At 49.4% G+C, this 10,845-nt stretch overlaps 1 long non-coding RNA gene across 1 annotated transcript; it reads left to right on the forward strand.

Annotated features, from left to right (window-relative positions):
* Positions 1 to 9,679, forward strand: LOC142062194 (uncharacterized). The gene is made up of 5 exons (XR_012662400.1): positions 1 to 301; positions 717 to 835; positions 4,887 to 4,997; positions 8,448 to 8,559; positions 8,724 to 9,679. It is a non-coding gene; the product is annotated as an uncharacterized LOC142062194 (long non-coding RNA).
* Positions 9,680 to 10,845: the final 1,166 nt, after the last annotated feature.

Consider the following 10,845-nt stretch of genomic DNA (forward strand, 5'->3'; position numbering starts at 1 on the left):
GGAGGGAAAAAAAAGAGTTCATTTAGTGACCGAGCTGGTCATTGCAAGTTGCTCTTCCAGCACTAGCAGAGTTAAAAGGTTGGCTGAATCCAAACAAAATTCAGAAATTTTGCTTCTGAATAAAGCATGTGAGCCTGGCCCAGAAGTAAGCTGCTCTCTTCCTTTTATGAATCAGCCTCCAAGATATGCTCACATTCCTGAGAAACAAGCCTGGAATAACACGGCTGGCTTTTGGGTGCAATACACTGATTATGAGGAAGCAACCGTCTCCTGTGTATGAATAGCTTTTATGTTGAAATAGGTCAGCGCTATAGCATTCGTTGAAAAATGGCTTTTTAATGTGCTTTATGGGCTGTCAGGGCATAATGAATGTAAACCATAAACCTGGCTTCGTCAGAATGATATTTTATTTTTTTGCTTTATCGACCAGACGCAATGAATCTCAGATCAATTAGTTTTGCTTTGAAGTTTGCTCTTGATCCAGATCTTCAATAAAAAGGAAGTTTCCAAATCACTGGTCTGTGAACACTGTTTGTGATTAATTACCCTCTTATAATCTGAGGAATTCTGGTTGTTGCTGTATTTTGAATACCTCAGACTGCATGGGGAGTTTTATTTTGGCTGGTATATTTGGAAACTGCTAATAAACACCTACTTCCTGTTTTTCTTGCTACTGTGTATAACAAATTGTTAAAAAACTTGCTTTCCCATTTCAGCCGCTTGCCTGTTCGACCAGACCTGAACCATATTATTGGCTAATCAACATCGTATATCATTTGCCAGCAGAATTTCTCAGCTGTTAAAAGCAGGACTTTGTCTCTGGCTGTAACAAAAAGTGAGTAACTTTGCACTGCAATAAAGCCAGAGGAAGAAACCTTATATGAAACCTGTGCTAGAAGCAAATAATGACTGATATGGTTTAAAATTTGAAATCGAGTTTTAGGCAAAGCTTCCTAAAATAACAGCGTGTTTTTGCTGTCGATGCCTGGGTTAACTGGAGTGTGAGGACAGTCGTGGATGTGGGGGGTTCGCTTCGTCCTGGGAAATGATGCCGAGCCGTGCCCGCAGTGCAAACATCTGTTTGGGCAAAGATTTTAAGGTTAATATTGTATGGAGGATGTTTGTTTAGACAGGATGAATGCTTTTGTGAAATCTAATATTAGGCTCTATCTAGGTATGTCCGGTTGGCACCGGCTTCTGCATTTTGTGCGCGAACAAATGTTAATTAGCAGGGAAAAAAATTTCCCACTTTGTCTCTGAAGTAATGCAGCGTAACAGTGGAAATAGATTAGTTATAGCTGCTGAAAGGTCCTGTGGTTGTTGCCTTGCGCAAGTGTTATCAGTGTTTGTGTTGTGCTTTGGGTGTTTGTTTGCCGGCGTCCATGGGCTGGTGCCCGCTCGGAGCGGGTGACTCACGGCCGGCTCGCTCCGGCAAAGGCTGTTTTCAGCATGTTGGTTGTACAAGCTCATTAAATCCATCACGGCACTAGCGGTCATAAATGCTTTCAGAAATTTCCCTGAAATTGCATGTTTGGGCTGTTTTGATATTTAAGCCCTTGTTTTTAGTGTGTGTGCTACTTTTAACCTTTTATATTTCAAATATTCAGGTGCCTATTGTTCATTTACCTCCTTTGCCCTCAGGCTATCTCTCTAGGGTAGTTGGCCCCGGGTGAGTGGCTCGCAGGGTTTGTGGCAGGTTGGATGTTGTGCTGCATGCTGGAAGGGTGGAGGGAAGGGACATATGGCTTTTGCAAAGCAATGGTGGCTTCAGCGTGTGCCTCCCGGGTGTTGCCATGTCCTACGTTCCCACCAGTGTGGATTTAGGGCAGGTACATGTGAACCGCCTGGTGAGGACACCTGCTTTCCAGCCTCTGGGACCTCCCTCCTGGTTCCTGCTGATGGGGTCTGGCAGCATCCCAGCTGGCTGCCGGAGGGCAGAGGCCTGAGGGGTTCAGCTCCTCTAGGTTCCCGTTGCTACAGGAAGAGGAAACCTCTCCCCAAGTAAATTGTGGTTTGGTAGCTTCTGTTTGACTCTATAAGGTGTTCCCGTGGTGGTAACACACCTTCAAGCTCTCCGCAGCTATCAAAGCAAACACAGCCCTGAGGATGCAAGGGACTGCTGTGTTTAAAACCAACTGCAAAAGCAAAACCTGCTTTCTGATGGATTTGGGTCCTCGATGCCTAAGATCAAAACAACCCCAGGCTGCTTCTGCCGTGTTGCTCCGCTGGGGCGCTGAGGCAGCAGAGGCTGCAGAGGTATTGGTAGGCTGGCTGTGCATGTGCTGGTGGGGTGGCTGGCCATGCGTGCCGGCCAGGTACCACCGCTCAGGACATACTCCGAGCATCTCTGTTCCTCCAGTTCCTCATTTTCACAAATCTAGTACCTTTTCCATGTCCACTTTTCTGTCAATCCTCCTGTTCGTTCCCTGGTTAATTGCATATTTGGGAGCATCATTAACTGCATTGTTTGGAAATAACTGAGGCAGAAGAGCAGATGCGGAGCGAAGAAGCTCCAGGGGTGGCTGTACAGGAGGGGAAGGCTCTCCCTTGCTTCCTCACAAGTTGGAGTGTTTTATGGCTGTTTCATCCAGCCAGATAAAAATGACCTGCATTTGCCCAGGGAGAGCATCAGGGCTTGCCTGTTGGCATTGCAGCTTTCCCCTCCGACACTTCCCCTCCCAGCAATAACCACTGTCACATCCTTGCACCATGGCCTCTTCTTGGTTGTCTGCAACGACCAAGCCTTTAAAAGCAACATAAAGGAGAGGGAAAGGGGGAAGATGGAAATCTCCATGAGGGAGGTCTGGGAAATCCACCTGTAGTTTCAGGCTGTGACAGTATGATTCTTCGGGTTGACCAGACGTCACTGTTTGAGTCATCCTGCAATAGGGCAGGATGTGGGAAGAAAAACCAGTGGAGACCACAGAAACCTCTGAGTCAAACAGGTCTCCAGCAGCACTGGGAGGAAGTTTGGGACAGAGGAGGACTCTGGAGCACATAACCCCTTTGAAATGTGTTGGAAAGGCAATGGATGCTCCAGGGAAATAGGGCACCCCTCCCTTTGCTCAGGTGGCCAGCAGGTACCTGATGGCCACAGGAGCATCAGAAGTGCTGAGCTTTGCCAAAACATCCTTTCAGCTGTGCCAGCAGTGCTTTATTCTTGACTCACAGCATATGCAATGGATCAAGGTGGCCTGCAGCTGTGCTGCCACTGCTCCCAAGTAACCTACCGAAGCACAGCACACCTTAACAGGCACTGTTTGCTTTCCACCCTCCATGTTTTTGTTATATTTAGAGCTTATTTTTGGCTGGGCTTCCCCAGTGTTGGGGCTGGCTAATGCTCTCTAGTTGGAGTTGGCTCAGGGTTTTACGCCCTGCCCTCGAATGGCAGGTCCTGCCCAGGTGGATGGAAACCAGCCAGCCGTGCGAGCCTGGATTTTGGCAGCGGGGAGGGAGAGGGCGGTGGATGAAAGCGTCTGTCCTTCATGCCAGCTCCACTGTGGCAGCCTGGTGAGCTCAGATCATCCCAGTACCGTGCAAAAACCTGTTTCCTCCTGAAGGTCTGGCCTGAAGTATTTGGGATTTGGTTGTGTTGCATGGAAAAGGAGACTCATTGGCTTATTTTACTGACCCAAGGCATGAGGAGGTTAAATGAGCTGCTCACAGTCAAGCAGAGGCTCTGGACTAGGCATCTTGCTGTTGACGCCAGATTTCTGTATTGCAGCCCCATTTCCATCACTTTTGGACAACATTTTTGCCCCGGTAAAAGTCCATGGGAGCAGTGACAGGTTGGTGCCACAGCACTGGACAGCAGAGAGGTCTTTGCAGATATTGCAGCCCAGTCTCGACCCTGTGGTTTCTTTCTGCTTCTCCAGAAGGATGTGATTAAGACCTGACCAAAGGAACAAAGCACCTCACTTGAATATGCTAAACTTTATTAATGCCTACAGAACTATAAAGAAAAAAAAAAAAAGAGGAGGTAATCTGGGGAATGTTTGACCACGAGCCCGTTTGTGTTTTGAAATGACACAATGTGTGTGTTTTATGATAGCTGCAACCACTTTGCGTGAAGATAAGAGATTTAACATAATGTTTTTTTCCTTCGCCGTCATTTAAAAAAAAAGAAGCCAACATACCATTGCTGAAAAACATAAACAAAGTGGCCTTTTATATCTCTTTCTTAAAACTTGGGCTGTTCCAAATGTGTTTTTACTGAATGGCTGGTGGTGGGTTTTTTTTTTTAAGTAGCAGAAATGTTGGTAAATTTTAAAACAGTTCCTTACAGCTTCCCAGATAAATAAATTAGAAGTTAGAGCTGGTTTAGTAGCCACTTCCTGCCATGAAGGCCAAACAGGATTCATTCCCTGTTTTCTCTGTCACGCAAGGACCGGGCTGGGAGCACACAGGTTATGACTAGGAGAGTGTTTCAACCTCCTCTCTATTTAATTAGTCATATAATTAACACTTACTAAAAGGAGGTAATTTTTTCCGAGCCCTTGTAAACTCCTAACCACTTCATTGAGTTATTGCTACTTTCAAAAAGGCTGCTGCAGAAAATGCTGGTGTTTTCCAGCCTCAGACAGGTTTTTTCCCTACCAGCGTGCAGGAATTGCACAGCGTAGATAAAATCTGTACCAAAAAAAGCTGAATTATTCACTCTGTCTCTCCTAAGGCTACGGTTGCCTTCTAACAGGTGAAAGCCAAATAGTTTAAGTAAGGAATAGAAAAACATAGTGGAGTAAAAATGTCTTAATAGGGTTGTAGGGAGGAAAAAATGAGAATCCTGGAAAACCTACTGTGAAAAATGACTGTTTGTAAGATTTCTTGTTAACACATAGATGGAGGATGTCCCTACAGCTGTAACTGCATTCCCTTCCCTCCTGCAGTACTCATATCCCAGGAGCTGCGTGTTGTGCCAGGATCAGTCCCACCCGTGCAGGCTCCGAGGGACGCTGAGCAGCGTGGTCCAGGTGAGAAGCAGCTGGGCGGGATGTAAGGTGAGATGCAATGTCCCCCCGACCCTCGCTGGGCAAGGAAACTGCCCGCGGGCTGGGTTGTGAACCACATCCCTAGGGTGATCCAGACCTGTAAAAATCTCTTCGCTCCCCCGATCACTATTTTGTTAACCTGGATCATTTCACTGGGGGGAAGGGGGTCGGCTGTGAGCTGCTCGGCAGATGAGAACATCCTACCCCAGCTCCGAAGTGTTACTGGTGGAGAAAACCCTTTAGTAAGCTACTTTTGTGATCACCCCCGCAAAAGTCCCTAACCTAAGGCACCATTTTTAACTTGGGAACTGCCTCAGGAGCAAAAGCAGGGAGCGATTTATTCCCCAGCTACTGCTACGCAGCTCCTGGCATAATTCAAATGATTTCTTCCACGTCCCAAAACTTGCTGGTGCGAGGTGCAAAGCTGCGGAAGCTTCCTTCCCCTCCCAGCAGAAGGACGAGCCCGCTCTGGGCCCCTGCGATGGGACAGGGCAGGGGGAAGAGGACGATGGCCGTGCGGTGAGGCCGGCGGCGCAGCTGCCTTTGATCAAAGCCTGGCAGCACTCGCTGCGCCCGACAGCCCTGTTTACATTAGCCAGCGGGGAGCAGGCTCGCATGGCATTTGCTAACCTGGTTGCCTGGTCCCATCTGCCCGGGAAGTATCGCTGCCTCCGGCAAGCCAGGGGAGGACGGGGAAGAACAGGCAGCCCCTTCCCTGCACCACCGGCTGGAGCGGAGGGATGGGCTCCCTACGTGGGGCCGTTTCAGCTGTCTGGCCCAGCGGCGTGATGGCCACTGCGTGGAGCAGATATGCTGCTCCAGTGAAGGGGAATGCTCCTTGGTGACGGGAAACACCCTTCCTGTTGGTTTTTGGGCTAGTTTGCTGCCCCTGATTCCCTTGGAGTGTCTGGGTGATGGAATCACAACACAAATACCTCTGGTTTTCCCCTTTTCTTCTGCACTGTGTGGCACCGGGAGGCTGCTGAGCACTGGGGGCTCGGTCCATGTGCATTTGCTGAGCTCTTGGGCCACCATAGGCTAACAGCAGCCTGTAGGATATAAATTCAGGCAGCACTACCCCACAAAACTCACACGCCCTTAGGATGAGAAATAATCTGCCATGTTTTCTGCTCTGGGCAGTTTTGGGGAGATACAGCAAGGCACAGAGCACAGGCTGAATCTGCTGATGGAGGTGAAATTTGGTGTCTTGGAGGTATGAGAAAAATTTAGGTCATGCAGGGAGCCAGGGAGTGGTGTGGGATTTGTGTGGGGCTTTGAGGTCGTGGGGGACGAGGTGCCGGGGGGGGTCTTGGGAGCTGCTGTGGGGTAGCTTGAGGGTGTCCACTGGGTGTTTTGCAGGCAGACAGGAGCACACCTCTGCTCATGGATGGTGCTTTTTGGCATCTCTCTTACTTCTTTTGCTGGAAGTAACGGTGGGTCTAAACCCAGGGGAGCAAACTCTGCCAGGAGGCAGTGGATGCTAATTTGGATTCTGCATTCCACTCATGCAGCTTCCTACTTCTGTGCTGGCTGGGAGTGTGAGCAGCTCTGGTTCAGGTTTGCTTGTCAGAAGCCATATCTATGGTTCCCCATGCAATGACAATGTGTCCAATAACCCAATGTCAGAGGAGGGACCTGCACCCTGCTGTCAAGGGGGCAAGGAGGGTTTAACAACATGCAGGTAGTTTCCAGCTGTCAACATGGTCAGGAACTGGGAAATCATTGCTGGTGGACACCTTGGGGCATCCTGTTGCTCTGAGTGTGATGCTCCTCCACATGAAGAGGCCCTGCCGTGACATGTGCCCTTCCAGGGCGATGCTGTGGGTACCAGGGACCCCATCGCAGAACGTCTGTTTGGTGACAGCAACGGTTTTTCATGGGGGAGAGATAAGTGGGGCAAGTGAGACTGTGATCATCACTGTTGTTCATGAAGCATTTTGGCCTTGGAGAAGATGACACTTATGTGCTTGACTTCCTGCTCTCTTTTTTCTCCCTGCTGCAAAAAGAATATGTGCTTTATAAACTCTGCTTTAGTCCTGGCTTCCATGAGTGACCCTTTTGTGTCTGCTTACAGTTTGTAAAACAAGAGAAGTGATGTTCAACTGCCTTTTAGCCTGTCTCCTCATGGAAAACAGTTTTTCCATCACATGCTCCATGTATGTGTGTGAGAGAGCAAGGGAAAGCAAACCTATGTGGGAAGGAGCTATGCTTTTAGAAACACGTGTTATTCTGGTTGCAGGAGGACTCCAAAGCTCTGTCAAAGCCCAGGGCCAGTTTGGAAGCTCACAGTGTGAAATGGTCCCTTGGTCAAATCAGTCATTTCAGGGTGAAAATGAAATAATACTATGGGGCTAAATTATCTCCATTCAATTTTTAAGGGGTGAAAACTTCTGCCTGCAGTTGTGCCTGGTTGGTGCTGTGTCCTGCTGAGGAGGGCCTTGAATTTGCCATGTGTAGCAGAGTCCCCCAAAGGGGCCACTCATTAGTGGGTGACAAACCGCACATTTCCAGGGCAGGGCTGAGCATCTCTGCACATCTCTAGTGGGGTACCCACCATTACTTGTCACTCCTGAAAACTGTTGCCTTTTGCAGAACGTCATCTGTCGTGTTTCCTCGCACTCCTTGGAATGCGCTAAATAATCAAAAGAGCAGCTGACAAAATAAATGAGGAAAGTGTGGGGTTTTTTATGGAGACGTTGCACAAAGGGCATGACGGGCCATTTGGGATGTGCCACTTCTGGCCTTCATGAATGCTCACGTTCACGGGGCAGCTGGCAGAAAGGGTCGCTCCCATCCTTCGTGAGCACAGACACGGTCCCTCTGTCCTTGTCTTTGTTTGGTGCTATCTGTCTGCTTTCCTAATTAGCCATAGTCCTGCTACCTCTCCTAGCAGACATGATGCAAAATAAATGACCTAAGAATTCCCCCCAGAACATGGCTCATTAGTGATGGTCCAAACACCGGGAAAAGCATGAGAAGGGCTGGTCAGAGCCCGGCAACGAGGTGAGCTGAGTGATCTACCAGGTTCTTTCCCTTTGCAGAGCGTGGGGCTGCGATCTGGGTCGCACACTAAAGGTGCCCTGGCTCACGGCTCACACCCTGCAGCCACCCAGCGCCGAGGGTGGTCGGGCTCTCTCCGAGTCCCCACGCCCTTCCCAGTTATTCCACAATCCTCATGAACATATGGCTCTGGCAGTTGTCAAAAAATGTTGGACAGAGGCTTTGTGGTCAGCTTGATCTGTCCCATCTGGTCATCCAGTCTCTTTGTTTGCTGGACTCCCATCCCTCCACTCTCTGTGGAGATAATTTGAGTAACGCTTCCCTTGTTTTTTTCATTCTGCTGCCTTGTTTTTTTCTCCTTGCCAGGAAGTGCAATCTTCTTCTTGGCTTTTGGGATAAAAATGGTATGGCTTGACACTGGCTTCCTGGAGACACCGTTTAGTCTTTCCTGTATTGCAGAGTGCAGAGTGCACGCGTTGCAGAAAACCTGTCCAAGTTCAGTGGAGTGGTTTGCAATGAGGTACCCAAAGAGATGAGACGCTCCTACCTGGAGACTTTTGTTTTCATCAAGGTGAGGTGTAGCAGTAGGTCTGTACCTTTATTTTTCCCAAGTCACTGTAAGCTGTGAGCCTGTCTCTTCATTCTTAACGTGCCCAGCACCTTGCACCAGCTGGAGAAGAGATGAGGAGTCCCTGGGGATCATGTCCACTGCAATGCCTCTCTCCTTTTTATCAGACCTCTTTTCTTCTGGACCCGGCCCTGGCTGAACCCTGGTGAACTTCTCCTGCATCCCTATGCTCTTCCCCCTTCCCTGCCGGCACGTCTGCAGCCGTGAACTTCCTGTGCCCGACCCGAGAGTGTCTCCGAGAGGTGTGATTCAAGTTGTGGCGGGAACGGCGGCAGCCGGAGGAAGGAGATCGCTGACCCGCCCCTGGCTCCTGCTCAACCTTCCTAATCAAGGGAGGAATGTCTCTGGACCCGAGCGCTCCTGGCTAAACTGCACTGTGGGCCACTTGGCTTTCCTCTGCGAGCGCTTCCTTTGCAAGCCATCTGTGAGGGTCACACTGGGCAAAGCACGCCGCATGCCCTCTTGGATCAGCGTGTTTTGTTGCAGCAGCGCTGGTGGGGAGGAAGAGGACCAGAAGAGGAGGAAGATGCATGGACTGAGGAAGGCCTGCAGGGTGACTTGGTACCACTGCTGTTCCTGCCTTGCTATGTGGAGATACGCCTCTTCTCCTGGCGCAGGCAACTCCCCCTTCCATGCCATGGGTGTTTTGGGATGGACCGCCACATCCTTGCCACCCTGTGCTTGTTTCTTGGTGTGAACTTGGAGATTTGTGGTCAAACGGCAGCTGCTCTCCTCTGCTTGCTATTGCATGATTGATCAAGAAGGGAATAGCAGCCCTTGCAAACAGGGGTGTCTTGTGCCTTGGGGACAGTGGGATCTATCCCTCCCAGAGCTTTACAGGTCCCTAAAAATCTTTCTTTGGATTTTTGTCTTCAGAGGGCTGTGCCACAGCAGTATAATGTAATGGAGGTAGCGTGAAGCAGGGAGACAGTGTGGAGCAATGCAACAGCACAGAACAGAATTTCTTGGGGGGCTGTATATATATATATTTTACATGTATTTTTAAATATATATAAAATAAAAAAAATATATATGTGTGTTTTATTCACACTTTAAGTTGGGACAGGGCCCTTGTGCATCTGTGTGTGAGTGCAGTCACCCTCTGTGGCGATGCTGCAGGCCATCCCAGCTTGCAGGGACAGGCATGTGGCAACTGGGGCAGAGAACAAAAGGGTTGTCGTGCAGAGAGGCCCTGTAGAAGATGATGGACACTTCAGTTTTCCAGCGCATGACAAATAATTCTACTTGCATTTTCTTGGCAATGAAGAGATTTGTTACAATATCGTAACGGACAATATCATCCGTTACCACCTCCATTGCATTAACCATCAATGTGCACATGAAGACACACATCTCCACCATCCCTGCTGACCTCCCTGATGTGGCCACTGCTGCTACCAGCAAGCGAGACGCAGCCCCAAGGCGAAGCCTCAGATGGATGTGCCTGGGTGAAGCGGCAGGGGGTAGCTGTGCCAGCCCCGTGCAATCAGCTGCAGGCCCTGCATAGCAGAGGACAGGCCGTGACCCACTGCCTGCAGAAGGCTGTGCCAGCAAAGCCTGTCCTTGATGGTGACTAACGTGGGCTGGCAGGGGTTCAGCCCCTTGTTGTGGTGGGTCTTGCTGCTGTTACCTGCAGGCCCCATCCAGACCCTGGAGCGATGCCTGCGGGTCGCTCGGGGCTCTCTGCATCCTGCAAAACTGGGGATAGGTCCCGGTGTCAAAGCCGGTCGCCCTCCCACAGCCGTTGGTGCCGCTCGAGTCAATGGGGCTCCATGCTTGAGTAAGGCAAACAGGATTTAACCTTTGCTACAGCTTGTCCTAGCCAAGAGCTATTGTTAACAAACTTGGACCCCATCCATTTGGCCTGGGTGGTTATAAGAGCGGAGAGTAAATAATCTGACAAGCTCAGGGCCTGCTCCTGCCTCCATTGCTGTTGAGGGAAAGGGTTTTGCCATGGACTTCACTTTCAGAGGAGCAGAGCTCTGCAAGAGAAAAGATTGCAAAGTATAGCAGTGCAGCTAAAAATCCTGTAAGCAGATTTTACACCCTGCCCTGCAAATACAATGGCAGGTACTGTTATAGCATGGTCAAAAAAAAAAAAAAGCCCCACTGCAAATATCCCCTTTACACCTCCATGCAGGTCTGTGGAATGTGATTTCTTTATTTACCTTAGTATTTTCCCTAATAATTTAAGCTGACACCTCCATGGTGGCATTTCTAAAACATTAG

This window comes from Phalacrocorax aristotelis, chromosome 9, assembly GCF_949628215.1.
Source record: "Phalacrocorax aristotelis chromosome 9, bGulAri2.1, whole genome shotgun sequence".
NCBI lineage: Eukaryota > Metazoa > Chordata > Aves > Suliformes > Phalacrocoracidae > Phalacrocorax > Phalacrocorax aristotelis.